General features: G+C 33.6%; 1 non-coding gene across 1 annotated transcript; it reads right to left on the minus strand.

The window, feature by feature from the left end:
• Positions 1-14,149: 14,149 nt before the first annotated feature.
• LOC125922170 (U6 spliceosomal RNA) lies at positions 14,150-14,256 on the minus strand. The gene has a single exon (XR_007457607.1). It is a non-coding gene; the product is annotated as a U6 spliceosomal RNA (small nuclear RNA).
• Positions 14,257-15,308: the final 1,052 nt, after the last annotated feature.

Raw genomic sequence — 15,308 nt, forward strand, 5'->3', positions numbered from 1 at the left:
ATACAAAAATGCAAAAAGTTTAGAAAACAGTTATCCATCACCCCCTTGTCATTGTTTGTCATTGTGTGAACATACACTTGCATATGGAAAAGAAAAAAATATTTTTATAGCTTCTATTTTTAGTTAGTGAAGAAGCCTCTCCTTTACTTCTCCAAGTTGACTCCTTTTAACTTGAATCAGGGAGCCACATGCCTTCCTCTCTGCTAATCACTAGAAAAAGAGTCACTTTTGTACACGTATCTCTGGAGGGTTGACCACACCTCACAAGTGAATATCTGCCCTGTGTTGTACAGGTCCTTATCAATGAGACTTGTTATTCTGAGGCCCTGGGTAGGCACTGTGATTAATTCTACATTAGGAGTTTTTACTTTCACAATGGCCACTCTCCTCCTCCTCCTCCTCCTCCTCCTCCTCTTCCTTCTCCTCCTCCTCCTTCGTCTACTTTTTTTTTTTTTTTTAAATTTAAGTAATCTCTGCACACAACCTGGGGTTCAAATATACAATCTGGAGATCAAGAGTCCCATGCTCTTCTGACTCAGCCAGCCAGGTGCCCCCAAAATTCTACTCTTTACATTAAGTTTAAAATACTGGAAGCACTATGTTTTTTTGTTTTCTTTCATTTTTTTGAAAGCCAAGTAAAGTATCCAAATGCAAATATTAATTTGTTAATTTTATTTTCAGATGTGCTGAGACTTACATAAGCACATTTTAATCCTTTCATTTTTTTAAATTGAATTTAAGAAGTTTTAGATTCATGGGGCACCTGGGTGGCTCAGTTGGTTAAGCCTCCAACTCGTGGTTTTGGCTCAGGTGTTGGTCTCCTGGTTTACGAGTTCGAGCCTTACCTGGGGGTCCATGCAAATAGTGTGGAGCCTGCTTGGGATTCTCTTTCTCCCTCTCTCTCTACCTCTAGCTCGTTCTCTCTCTCTTTCTCTCCCAAAATAAATAAATAAACTTAAAAAAAAGTTTTATATTCATTTTATAAACCTCTATAGAATAATTTTCTCACATCTTAATGCCATTATCCAGAAGGAAACTTCAATATACAACCACTCAAGTTATTTAACTAACTCGAACATTTAATAACACAGGCAGACCATCTCTTAATGATATATGGATGAGTATGGCATTATCAATAGCCTCTCCAGTTTAATCATAGAAAAAGAAGAATAGATAATTATGCTATTTTTATCATCTCAGTACAAATACATGTCCATATGTATACTTGATCTAAGAAGAGACAAGAACAGAAGGTAGAAATTTTCTTCTCAAAAAGAATGACATTTATTCTTGCTATATGCTAATTCTAAAAAGGTATTTGGCCAATCAGAGTGATTATTCTATTACTATTGATTCCAAATTAGTTTTTATTTTTGTCTTCAAAGTGATATTTAATTTAGTAGGAAACACTTTAAATAGAACAAATATAGTATTTGGGAATAGATGAAATATTAAGTTTCCAAAGAAAAAATCATGTGCCCTAAATTTTTGAAGGTGATTTTATTTTTGTACACACACATACACACACATGTGCAAACAAGCATGCATGCTGTGTCATAATCACAAGGAGAACTTAGAGTATTTAACCTTTGGGGTCAATGTCATGCCTTGATATTTCAGTTTTGAAAAGTGAAGTCACTTTTCTTTCATTAATTACAGAGGTTAGGGTACTTTAAAAATAGTGTTTCTCTTTTTGTTCAGGCATCTGAATTTTCTAAAGCAACATGTAATCAAACATTTCAAAAATCCTATGAGACACAGATTTGGCAATTTAGTTAATGACAATGAAAACACAGAAATCCTATTCTATGTTATTCCCTTTTAAGAATATATCTAAGAAAAACTCACTGCATGTGCATAGATAAAATAATCATTGCCATTTGTAGACATTAAAAAAATGGAAAGAAACTAATTAAATATCAATAATGGAATTGTTAGGGGCACCTGGGTGGCTCAGTCGGTTAAGTGTTTGACTTCAGCTCAAGTCATGATCTCACCATCTGCGAGTTTGAGCCCCACGTCAGGCTCTGTGCTAACAGCTCAGAGCCTGGAGCTTGCTTTGGATCCTATGTCTCCCTCTCTCTCTGCCCCTCCCCTGCTCACTCTCTCTTTCTCTCTCTCTGTCTGTCTCAAAAATAAACATTTAAAAAATTTTAAAAAATAATGGAATTGTTAGATATTAAGGTACACACACATGTGGATCTATTTATAAAAATCAAGGAAAGCAGGCACGTGGGTGGCTCAGCTGGTTGAGTGCCCTGCTCTTGGTTTGGGCTCAGGTCATGATCCCAGGGTCCTGGGATCAGGCCTTGCATCGGACTCTGTGCTGAGCATGGAGCCTGCTGAAGAGTCTCTCTCTTTCTCTGCCCCCTCTAACTTTGCTCCTCTCTCCGACTTGCATGCACACTCTCTGTATAAAATAATATGAAAGTAAAGTAAAAAATCAATGAAAACATGTTCATAGCTGATATATAAAAATGGACTAGAATATTGCACAACGATGTGTGCTAAGAATAATGCTATAGAATAAAAAGGAAAGTGAGAAAGAAAATTATGTTTTTATACTACTTGAAAATTTTCATCATTGACATTCACTTTGTTGATACATTTTGAGATCTGTTTTAGTGATACTTCAAAGACAAAACATGAAAAATGGTACTTTCCCCTCCTGTTTATATTAATTTTCCTTTTTTAAAAAACTGATCTTCCATTGATTTGCCCCTCTTCCATTCTGTTTAGAATTTTGGAAGATTTTTTGTTTGTTTGTTTTTTATGCATTGATAATTTGTATTTCACCCAGCTGATAGGTGAATGACTGTGACAGAGAGGCCCTTTTCCCTCACTTGTCTCATGTTCTTTGTAGCTGCTTTGGTATGTATGACAATCTAATTAATAATTCCGAAGGCATTGTCTCTGAGCTCAGGCTCCAGCCCTGTTCCTTTCTTACAGCTTTGATCTGGAGTATATCTCAGGTGATGACATATTCTGGCATTAAGTTTATTCTAAAGCTTAAAATATACTTGATCATGAAGAGATCACACTTCAGTATCATTGATGCTTGTGATTAAGTGAAGATACAAGTGTTTTTTTTTTATGAAATTGGAAAATGGAATAGAAAAAAAGCACAACTTTTAAAACCCTTGCTATATAGAGTACAAAATAAATTAGATCTTTCTGGTCAAATAAAGTTGTACATTTTAACTTTTACCATCACCTTCTGAAGTAGCAGTTTGGATTCTGACAGCTATAGGTCACAGCTAGAGTTCATCTTTAACTCCATGAACTTGGGCATATGGTGTACTTGGCTCATTATAATTAGTGTATTAGTAACTTATTAGGTTATTTTGAAAATTATTACATTATTTAACCTTTGTTTTTATGATACACAAAATGGAATCACTTAATTGAAAGTATTATTTTACCACAACGAGAGTGAGTTTTTTAGTACAAGAGAAGTTGTGTCAAACTAGTGAAATTGTTCAAATGTTTTCTTTCAAAAAGTGATAATTTCACACAGTGGGGTTTCAGTAAGCTTTTTATAAATTCTTAATAAACTGCGAGAAATATAATGTAAAGCATGACATTAAAAAACAAATAAAAGCTCTTAAATTCCTTTTATATATATAAGTTGCAATTCAAACCATTAAGCTTGGTGCTGTGGAGTGGAGCTATGCACTGGTAAACTCAAACTATCAAGTTGGTTGAGGAAAATCTAACTTGTATAGAATATAAGCTCATTTTGTATAGAATATAAGCTCATTTTGTATAGAATATAAGCTCATTAATGAACCACAAGCAGTAGCAAGACATTTCAAACAGGTGAAAGTGATATACAGTAGACATACATACATTTTTTTGTGAGGAGTTGGAAGAATAAGAACATGGCAACAATAACATAGTTTACAGCAAGTGTTTTTATTTTCCTTGCCCAGATAGAACATGTTGATTCTGTTTGCTGTTTCTTTTGGAATTCTATTATTTTTACTAAGAGAAGCCGAAGTTTACCTTTAATATAAATAGCTGTCACACTTTTAGGCATCCCTACTGTGCCTTATAACTGGCACATATAAATGCAGTGTCTTAGATGTATTCCTACTAATGTATTTTTGTTTTTGTTTACATTTTGTCACAGCAGAGAAACTTCCAAGTGGATTTGTTATGGGGAATATTTGTGCATTATCAGTTGTGGGTAACTTTGTGATATTTTTGGCTCAATGATTATGAAATATACTAACTTTAATCTAGATTGATGACTGCTATTTATGTTAAGTAATAAAATGTGTTTATATACAAAATTTTTCATTACTATTGGAATGTAACAGCACCAGGTGGTAGCTATACATTTCTTAAAAATTTCTTATACATTTCTTAAAAAAGGATCTGACCACAAATGGTGCCAGAAAAACTGGATATCTGCATGCAAAGGAATGAAACTAAATAAACATTTACCTCATACCATACACAAAATTCATTCAAAATGTATCATAGACTTAAATGTGGGAGCTAAAACTATAAAATTCTTAGAAGAAAATATAAAAGTAGAGCTTTGGCGTAGGATAAGACAATGGTTTCTTAGAAATTACACCAAAAACACAAGGGAAAAGAAAAAGAGATCAATTAGACCTCATTAAAGTTAAAGCTTTTATTCTACAAAGGACACCATCAAGAAACTGAAAAGACAGCTCACAGAATGGGAGAAAATATTTGCAAATTATATATCTGGTAAAGGACTCGTATTCCAGAATATATAATGAGCAGCTCAAAACTAAAAAAAAAAAAAAAAAAAAAAAAAAGAGATAAAAAATTTGAAAAATGGGCACAATATTTGAATATACACATCAACAAAGAAGATATGCAAATTGAAAACAAGCACATGGAAAACATTTTCAGCATCATTAGTCTTATAGAAATTAAAATCTAAACCCTGAGAGACCCCTTTGTATCCACTAAGAGGGCAAAAATTAAAAAGATAGAAAACAACAAGTGTTGGTGTGCCTGGGTGGCTCAGTCTGTTAAATGTCGAACTCGTGATTTCGGCTCAGGCAATGGTCTTGTAGTTTATGACTCCAAGCCCCATATCAGGCTCTGTGCTGACAGAGACCCTGTGGACCCTGCTTGGGATTCTCTCTCCCCCTCTCTCTCTGCCCCTCCCCAACTCTCTGTGTCTCTCAAAATAAATAAATAGATTTTTCAAAAAATTAAGAAAAGAAAAGGAAAGAGAAAAGAAAAGAATGTGAGAACAAAGTGGAAAATTGGAAACCTAATACATTGTGGGGGAAATTGTAAAATAGTGCAGCCACTCTGGAAAACAGTTGGGCAGTTTCACAAAATGCTAAATATAGAGTTACCAGATGATTTGACAATTTCACTTATATATATAGATCCTCTCAAATTGAAAACATATGTCCACACAAAAAGTTTTACATGGATGTTTATAGCTGCACCATTCAAAATAGCCAAAAAGTGGGAACAACTCAACTGTCCATAAACTGATAAGTGGATAGGCAAGATATCACATACCAATACAATTATTATTTAATTATGAAAAGAAATGAATTACTGATATATTCTACAACTTGAAAACATTTTGCTGATTGAAAGAAGCCAGTCACACAAGTGTGCATATGGTTATCATTCCATTTATATGAAATGTCCAGAATAGGCCAACCCATAGAGTCAGAAAGTAGATTAGTGATTGTCTGGGGGATGGATAGAGGTAAGAATGCTGAGTTACTACTAATGAGTAGGAAATTTCTTTTGGAGGCTGTGAAAATGTTCTAAAATTAGCCAGTGAGATGATTGCACAATTTTGTGAACATACTGAATACCATCATGTATACTTTAAAAGAGTGAATTTACGGTATGTAAATTATATCTCAGCAAAGACATTATTTAAAAAATATTTTAAAAAATTATTAAAAATTTCTTTCAAATGTTGACAAATATAATCTAGACCACAGGTCAGAAAACTTTTTGTAATGGGCCAGAGGATAAATATTTTAGGCTTTGTCAGCTACCTATAGTCTATGTCACATATTTTTCTTTTTTATGTATTTATTTTTTGCACAAAACCTTAACAATGGAAAACGATTCTTACCTAAAATAGTCTCTAGTACAGATTTGACCTATTGAGCTGTAGTTTTCCTACTCTTGGTCTAGACCATTAGTTCTCAAATTCGTTTTCAAATCACCTAGAAACTTAAAAGTGTAAGTGCCTGAACTCTATCTAGATGTTCTGAAGCAAAATGTAAAGAAATAGACCTTGGGAACCTTTATATTTAACAGCATTCCTATAGGTTCTTAAGGACACGTGTACATAAAAAGACTAGAAATATCTAACCTATTTATTATAATAACTATATTCCTGATGGCTGAAATTACCTATCAGTGCAGCTCATGTTTCTATCCCAGAAGAGTGACACAACTAATATTAGAATTAGTTGCTGCCCACGTTCCATAACAGAAAATAATTACTCTTTACATCAAAAGATATCAGTATATTTGTCTTTAATATTTTTATTTATTATAGTGAAGACCACATTTTCCTGAAAATTTTCTTTGCAATTATATTAGCATTTCTCAAAGTGTGTATTAGAGCTAGTCCTATGAGGTGTTGCAAATAAGTTTAGAAAATGTTAAATATGACATCTTCAATGGAAAATGTGCCATATCCATTAACAAATTAGAATATTTTAGTTCTTTTGTATAAAGAAATCTACTTCACTGTAACACAGTGTTTCCTACACGTTTTCCCCCTCACTCTTCAGCATCTCCCTCTTTTTTTTTTTTTTAGATACTTGTGTCAGAATCTGATACTTTGAAAACTCTTATTAGTTACTTTATTAGGGATACTCTATCCTGAGCTATCATTAGCAGCTATAAATACTATTAAGACAAAATCTGTCAAATTAGTATTCATGCAGGTATCTGCTGAAAAACAAGAAAAGACTAATAGGGAAAAGGCACATTTATAAAAATAAAAAATATGAATATTAATCTTCTAAGATAGAGCCAGTTCATTTATATCTCAACAGGAATCTATGAATTTGAGAGAAAACTAACTATTTTCTGCATCATTGAACAAGGAAATTTTCTTCATCAAGAAAATAATATGAAACTGAAATCTTAGTATATCTCATCTTTTTAAAACAAAACTCAATCAGTAAAATTCTCTCAGGGATCATTCTCTATAAAGAGTGTTGCTGCTTGGATACTTCCAGTTTCAGATAAAAATAATAGAGAAATTATATTTAAATTTAGAAATATGCAAGCCATGAAACAATCTATGGACACTGCTATAAAACTGAAATAAATGTCTTAGAATATTCAGAGGCAATATTTAAATCTCCAGAACAGCTCTAAAGTAATAAGAAACATATTTCAACACTTATTTTAAGACATGAAAAACAGAGAAAAGTCTCTGTCATTTTTATGTAGTGCAATTATTTCACTGAATAGTCTCACATTGGGAAAATAATGGCAAAAGTTTTTTGTTTTTGAGATTTATTAATTGAAATAACAAATATTTCAAATCAGATGCTTTGTGAAACATAATTCACTAGAGTTAAATTACTATTTAATAATGTCATTAATGTAAACTTACATGGAAAGTTAACATGAAATAAACATAGAGGACCATATAGAAATAGAAACTCGACTGACATATGTTTTATTTTTTTTTTAATTTTTTTAAGTTTATTTATTTATTCTGAGAGAGAGACACAGACAGCATGAGCAGGGTAGGGGCAGAGAGAGAAGAAGAGAGAGAATCCGAAGAAGGCTCGTGCTGTCAGTACAGAGCTGGATGTGGGGATTGAACTCACAAGCCATGAGATCATGACCCGAATCAAAGCCAAGAGTCAGATGCTCAACTGACTTAGCCACCAGGCACCCCAATGACATATATTTTAGAATTACTAGTCATTTTTAAAATTAATACAGAAATAGTAGTGAAATAGATATTATATATTCTTAGAACATTTAGATTGTAATTATCCCTTTTTGCAAAGTTATTGAAAACCTGAATCTTCATAACTGATTTGCATTACGCATTTAAAGAACGATACAGGATAAAGAAGTTTCTAAATGAAATTTCTTCTCCTCTATTTGCTAGTTTTCACAGGCATCTATTGATTCTTTGAGAGTTAGATTAAAACATTTACAGGGCCATATCTCAGTTTTTGTTTTCACGTTCCTATGGTAAGTAGCATGTAATTTACTCCATAAATATGATTTAAGTAGTTTTTGACAATATGGAAGACTAACATGGGCTTCTGGCTTTTCCTCCTTTACCTGCATCTAAAAAATCAAAAGTATAAAGAAATGAAAAAGAATTGAAAACCTTCTTATGACTTTCTCATGGCTAGTTAGTACAAATGGCACTGGGCTGGTGGTAGGGTGGGTTCCAAAGACTCTAGGGAAGAGAAGGGTTGAGATCCAGGGAGCAAGTATAGATTGTAAAAATATTTGCCTGTCCTAAGCCTAGTTTAAGGGAGAAATAAGCAAAAACAGAGCTCTAGGGACCTGGGCCCTGCCAGGGGTGAAGTGTGCAAAGAGGTTTAGTAATGCCTGATAGAATCTAAGCCTACCTTCCCCTATTTCTTACTTCAAGATTAGAGTATTATATTTAAAGTAGAAAGTTTTGGAAAGAGAAAGTTTCTTAGTCAGACCTACCAGTAGAGAGCCTGAATGACAAAGCTTTCTAATGCCTGGGAACAAGGAAAGAGCATGAAGCCCAGATTGATGTCAGAAGCTCTATACTATGAATTTCTTGTTCTATGGCCTCTATACCCCACATTCGGTAGGGAAGGAAGAACCATAGATATAGTCTGGATTTTAGCTTCTGCCCTTGAGCACATATTACCAGTAAATAACTCCATGATAATATAACACTTTAAGCTGTATATACTGGCTACCTACAATAAATTTAAAAAAAAAGGAACCAAGAATAAAAGTAAAGTAGTCATGATTTAAAATATTCAGATATAAATAATATGGAGCACAAAATACTAAATATGAAAAGTATGAATTATATTACAAATATAATAGATAAAATAACAGAATAATTAACCCAAAAGACAGAGGACATTTCATCTGACCATACTTGTATTAATTTTAAAATTAATTAAGAAATTACGCATTAAAAATTAAAATTCATTATTAGAATATGTAGAAACCAGACTAGTTCACAGTCAAAAAACAAATCTATGTTTATGGTGTGTGAAGAATGACTGACAAAAACATAAGGGTATTTTCAGGTGATAGAAAAGCTCTATCAAGTAAATGTACATTTACTATATTTACATTTTACCTCATAAAATACAAGTATTAAAAAAACTCAAATAATTCCATACCAGAATTGATAAAGAGGTCATTAGAGATTCAAAGGTAAAAGTAAAGACATTACCCAAATTGCTTCCAAGGCACAAGGAGAGGGAAATATAAATGGGAGCTCATAAGGAATGACAGACGGAGAGTCTAACATATGTCTAATTGGACTTACAGAAGGAAGAATGAGAGAATGGGAAGGAGGTGACACTAGAAAAAAAAATATTTCAGAGCAGATGAAAACCTTCAATTCAAATAACAAGAATATAAATCCCAACTAAAGTAATCCAAGGTATCTATACAAAGGTGTAATTTGACTATGAAAGAATATAGAAAGGTGTTAAAGAGAAAAAAAAAATTATGTTTAAAGGTAAGTTATACTAACTTCTAGAAATAAAAACTAAAATCCAGGAAACAATGGAATTTTATCTTCTGTGGTGAAAGTGCATAAATTCCTAGCATGAATTCTTTATTCAATACAAACATATGTTAATAACGTTAGAAAAAAATAGGCATTTTTACCAAAGTAGCATTTGCTCTCAGCAAATTCTCACTAAATGTAAATAAATTAATTAGTGAATTAAATGAGAAAATAAAATAAAACAAGGAATGTTATTTCAGTTGGGAAGTCAGTTGAAGAACTAAAGGAAACAAGTTATACAGGTACCATAAATAGTCACTTTGTAAATTGGCAATAATAGTCATTTTGATGTTTAAGAAATTTAAGCTAAAATTAAAATATACAGTAATAGTACATGCAAGTACAAGAGGGGAATGAAATTTAAGTGTTTTGCTTTGTATTTGCTAATCAAAAAGTGAGTAGAGATACTAGCTGACCCATAATCACTGATCCACAAATGACCATCAGTGACCCATAGTCACTGATCCACAAATATCAAAATAAGAAAGCTCTGAAAACACATATTAAAAAAATGGTATTAACTCATTTGGTGCCAAATCCTGAGCTGAACTGAAAAGAAATTTAATAACAATTTTCATTTCTCTAATTGCCAATTCTAGTTGAATTACTATTAGTTTCACAACATATTAATAGATTTTACTTTATTTTACAATTATTACCTCACTCAAGAGAGATTAGAGTCTATCTGAATTTAGCTGATGTTCACCAGCACTGTTTTTGTTTCATTTATTAAACTGGGTGCCTCATCCAATTCTGGGCTTGGGTATAGGATTGGGATCAGCATAAACAGACAAACAATGCTGGAGGAAAGAAAAAACAATAAAGCTTTTGATAATCAAAATTAAGATCTGGAGGATGATCAACCACATGCCTACACAGAATATTTGAGCTCTGGAGATGCTCGAGAGGCCAGAGACCTAGACTGAGTTACAGTTTTTTTAAAAGGAGATTAAAATTCCCTGCATTGTCACTGTGCTCAAGGAACAAAGCATATAACTAGTCTTTGCTTACAGATGTATCTTGAAGATTTATTTCTCACTGGGGTAGGAGAACAGAAACACAAACTAGGGAACTGTTTAAGAATAATGATGAATATTCTGCAGTCTTTTAAGGGTGAAGCCACAAAAACCTGACAAAGTCTCAATCAAAAGCCTAAGAGCCCATGTTCAACAGACAGGAATGAAGCAGAGAGATTCCAAGTATCTTCAAATTTCCATCTAGATGTGTTCATGTTTGGATTCAAATGATATCCTTGTGCTATCTGTATAACAGAGGAGTGAGAGAATCTTTCCTGGTAAAAAAAGAAAAAAACACGTTCTGGATTCTCTACAGTGACTTTATTTTTCTTAAGGATTTTTAAAGTTTATTTATTTATTTTTGAGAGAGAGAGAGAGAGAGAGAGAGGTAAAGAGAGAGAAAGCACGAGTGGAAGAGGGGCAGAAAGAGAGGGAGAGAGAATCCTAAGCAGGCTCTGTGCTGTTGGACAGGGCCTGATGCTGGGCTTGATCTCACAAACCATGAGATCACGACCTGAGCCAAATCAAGGGTCGGATGCTTAACCCACTGAGCCACCCAGGTGCCCCTATTGTAACTTTAAGTTTACAGTTTAGCATCCATAAAAACTACTAGACATTCAAATAGACCAAAATGACAAATATTGTAGAGAAAATTTACAGTAAGAGCAAATGTGAAAATGGTTAAGAGTTTTGAGTTAGCAAAAAAATGGATAAAACTGTGCCTTATACAGTGAAAAAGATATATGAAATTAAGGTGAAAATAGATAAAAAGAAGAATTTTACAAGAAATTTGGCAACTTTAGAATAAGCATCTTTAGCCACATTCTATAATGGAAGAATTCAATATTAGAAATTAGCTAAAGATCAGAAAAAAATTAAAGATCAAAAAAATATAAAATGAACTTTAGGTTTTGGTGGAGTTGGAACTTCTGGAACACTTATCCATTGTGGTGGGAATATAAACTAGCACTACCTGGCATATTCTAACTGTCTCCTATCTCATGACCTAGAAATTCAACTTTAACACAAGATATATAACTTAGTATTGGAAGAGTTCCAAATATGCTCATAGACATGCATTGTTTATAAAGGCATAAAACTAAAAACAGGTTATAAGTCATGAAATGGAAATCACAAAAATAAAAGAGATAAATGCATTGTTATATGCTCATTCAACAAATTTGAACAGGTTGAATGGATGAATGGAATGAGAAAGCTTAGCATATATCTTACGTTAAAAGCCTTTCAAGCAGAAGGAATAGCTAAAGTAAAGGTAAAAAATGTGCACTTGATATATTGAGGATCTACAAAGTAGCCAGAGAATTACAGCAGAGTAGGAGGGGTGAAAAGGTAGAAGGGCAGGTCAAAGAGGTAATGAAGAAGAGAAAGTTCATATAAATCTATGTGGTTATTCTCAGAAGGGATTCCACTGCATAGTTTTGAGCAATAGTGTGGAATTATCTGATTTAAGTTTTAGCAGGATTATTTCAAGACAAAGTTATAGTAGGATAATTTACAAGCATGTAAATATGTTTCCGATGAAATTATTTCTATAGCAATGCAACAATTTTGGTAGGAGATAATAGAAACAACGCAGAGTAGAGGCCTACAACGGTGACATTGAAAAGATGGTCAAATTATGAATGAAGTTGATTAACAAATATGCAATATGAAGACTTCAAATGGATCAAGATATTTAGGCGTATTATCATCCTATTTTCTGAACAAATAAACTCTTGAAGGGTCAAGGACTGAGCACTTGTACATTTCCTGCACACATATCAATCTGCTGTGCATTTTTTTTTTGATCAGGTGAATCACACCAAAACAACAAAGTAGGGACCCCAGCTCCTTCCATTAAATGATTCTGCCCTCTTTACACATGGTCTGAGGATTGTCTCTACACCAGCCACCAGAACACAATAGGTCATAGCAGATTTTTTTTTAAATTTTTTTTTTAACATTTATTTATTATTGAGACAGAGAGAGACAGAGCATGAACAGGGGAGGGGCAGAGAGAGGGAGACACAGAATCTGAAACAGGCTCCAGGCTCTGAGCTGTCAGCACAGAGCCGGACGCGGGGCTCGAACTCACGGACCGCGAGATCGTGACCTGAGCCGAAGTCGGACACTCAACCGACCAAGCCACCCAGGCGCCCTGGTCATAGCAGATTTTGAGTGGTATTTATTTTCAGTCAAGGACGTACTGTGATATACATCACTTTTACACATATTCTCATGGCTAGAATTAGTAACATGTTCTCATCTAACACAGCAGAAATTGGGAAAAAATATCAAAAAAAAAAAAAAAAAGGAATGAGCTTTGTTTGTCACCTTGTTACTGACTGAATAAAAGTGTAACTTACTGAGAAGAATGCAGATGGAACTCGTCTTTTGTGGGAAGAAATTGGGAATTCCACTTTAGATATGTGAAGCTGTGGAAACATTTCAATATTTTGGTTGCCTGAGTGGAGATATTGATAAGGTACATGCATGTGTGAATCTGTACGTCAAGGAGCAACATAGCCAGCTCATTAAATTGGGGCATAGCTGGAACACAAATGATACTTTAAATCACCTACAGACTGAGCAGAAGAGACAGGAACTGAGGATGACATCCTGATATGCTTTCATGTTTCAATCTAAGAAAATGAGGGTAAATCAACAAACAAGTCTGTGATAAGGAGAGGTTGGTGAGGTCATGCCAACTCCCCCCCTTCTTTTAATTTTGTCAGTGAAATGAAAAGCACTGTCATGTGTTGAGATTCAGATTCAAGGAGGAAGCATCAGAAGAGAGGAGTCTGAATAGAAAACAAAAAAGGAAGTGGACTTGTGGAAATACAATAGGATTGGTAGGCATCAGTAAGGGCATAATTGATGTTAGAGTTTCTAGATTTAAAGTAAGACTAGGGGCACCTGGGTGGCTCAGTTGGTTAAGCCTCTGACTTCACCTCAGGTCATGATCTTGTGGCTCATGAGTTCAAGCCCTGCATCAGGCTCTGTGCTGACAGCTCAGAGCCTGGAGCCAGCTTCAGATTCTGTGTCTCCCTCTCTCTCTGCCCCTCCCCTGCTTGTGCTCTGTCTCTCTGTCCTTCAAAAATAAATACACATTAAAACATTTTCTTAAAAAATAAAGTAAGACTATTGAAGGTTTCATATTTGCTTTACCACCCACATTTGGCTGTCCTACTGTAGACATGAATTGGGCTTTTGCAGACTTGCATCATGAAGATAGTGCTTTGTGGTAAATGAGGTTTTTATAATGTAAGTAAGGTTTCATAATGATGAAATATGGGGTGTAAGTAGTAAGAAGACAATTTAGATGTTGAAGGGTCGTAACTTAAGTAGGGGATAGGATGTTGAAAGAATGAATGTAGAGGACAATAAAAGGATGATAGGATTGATAAAGTGTGGGTGCCATCCTTACGCAGGGCCATGCTAATCTTCTCTGTATCATTCCAATTTTAGTATATGTGCTGCTGAAGTGAGCACAGGATGAGAAGGTTTAAAACTTTATTGCTATACATAAATGATGATGAGTAAATAAAAAATTATACTTTCTTCATGATGAAATTATTTAACATTATGATATTTTATTTCTTTCCACATTGATCAATAGATTAAATGTAATCCTTATTACAGTAATAGGAAGATTTTACTGAGGACCTCAACAATTTACCCGAGAAATTTTATAGATGTGTAAAGTTCATGAATAATGATTATCACAAAATAATAGTAAAAACAATATAGTCCTGTCGGTGACATTAACAATGAACCAGTATTGAAAGTTCAGTACTAGATAAATGTACATATAAGAAATTTTAACATGGTAAAAGTGATACCACATGTCAGTGGGAAACAGATGAATTTTTACTAAATCATTTGGGAAGAAAAGTTATCATTTAGGACAAAAATTATTTACAGAAAACTAGGGCTAAACATTTATGCTATGTTATATACAAAACATACACCCCACTGACTGTCAAAATGTGAAGGAAAAAACTGTTAGTGTAATCAAAGAAAATTCAGACAATTAATTATTACGTAAGGATAGAGATTCATGTATTAAACAAATCCACAAAGAATATATCATAAGTAAAATCATGAACTTGACTACATACATACAAAATAGGAATTTCTGTTCAAAGACAGCTTTCTTGAGTAAGAGTACGGTAACAGTATGAGAAAACATTTGTGCCATATAAATCTGAAAATGAATTAATCTTTGTAATATAAAAGTTGTCCTCCATATACCCAAAGTAAATATTACAAAATTAGGAATATTAAATAAACAGGAAATCCACTAGTGGGAAAATCTGTAGAGCTGGTAAGTCCATTGCTATTTTAGGAAATGAATGTTTCATATAATGCTTGCAAGTCTCTAGAACAATATAGCCATTCTGGAGGTCAATCTCAGAAGAATGTAATGAACTAAGGCAAATATTCACTCTAGGATTAACTCATCCTGCACATATATGAATGGAAATGCTTGCCCTCGTCCACAAGGAACATTTGTGGAGATTTTCCTTTTATGTAGTTTTGTG

The sequence above is a fragment of the Panthera uncia genome, chromosome C2 (assembly GCF_023721935.1).
Source record: "Panthera uncia isolate 11264 chromosome C2, Puncia_PCG_1.0, whole genome shotgun sequence".
Classification (NCBI taxonomy): Eukaryota; Metazoa; Chordata; class Mammalia; order Carnivora; family Felidae; genus Panthera; species Panthera uncia.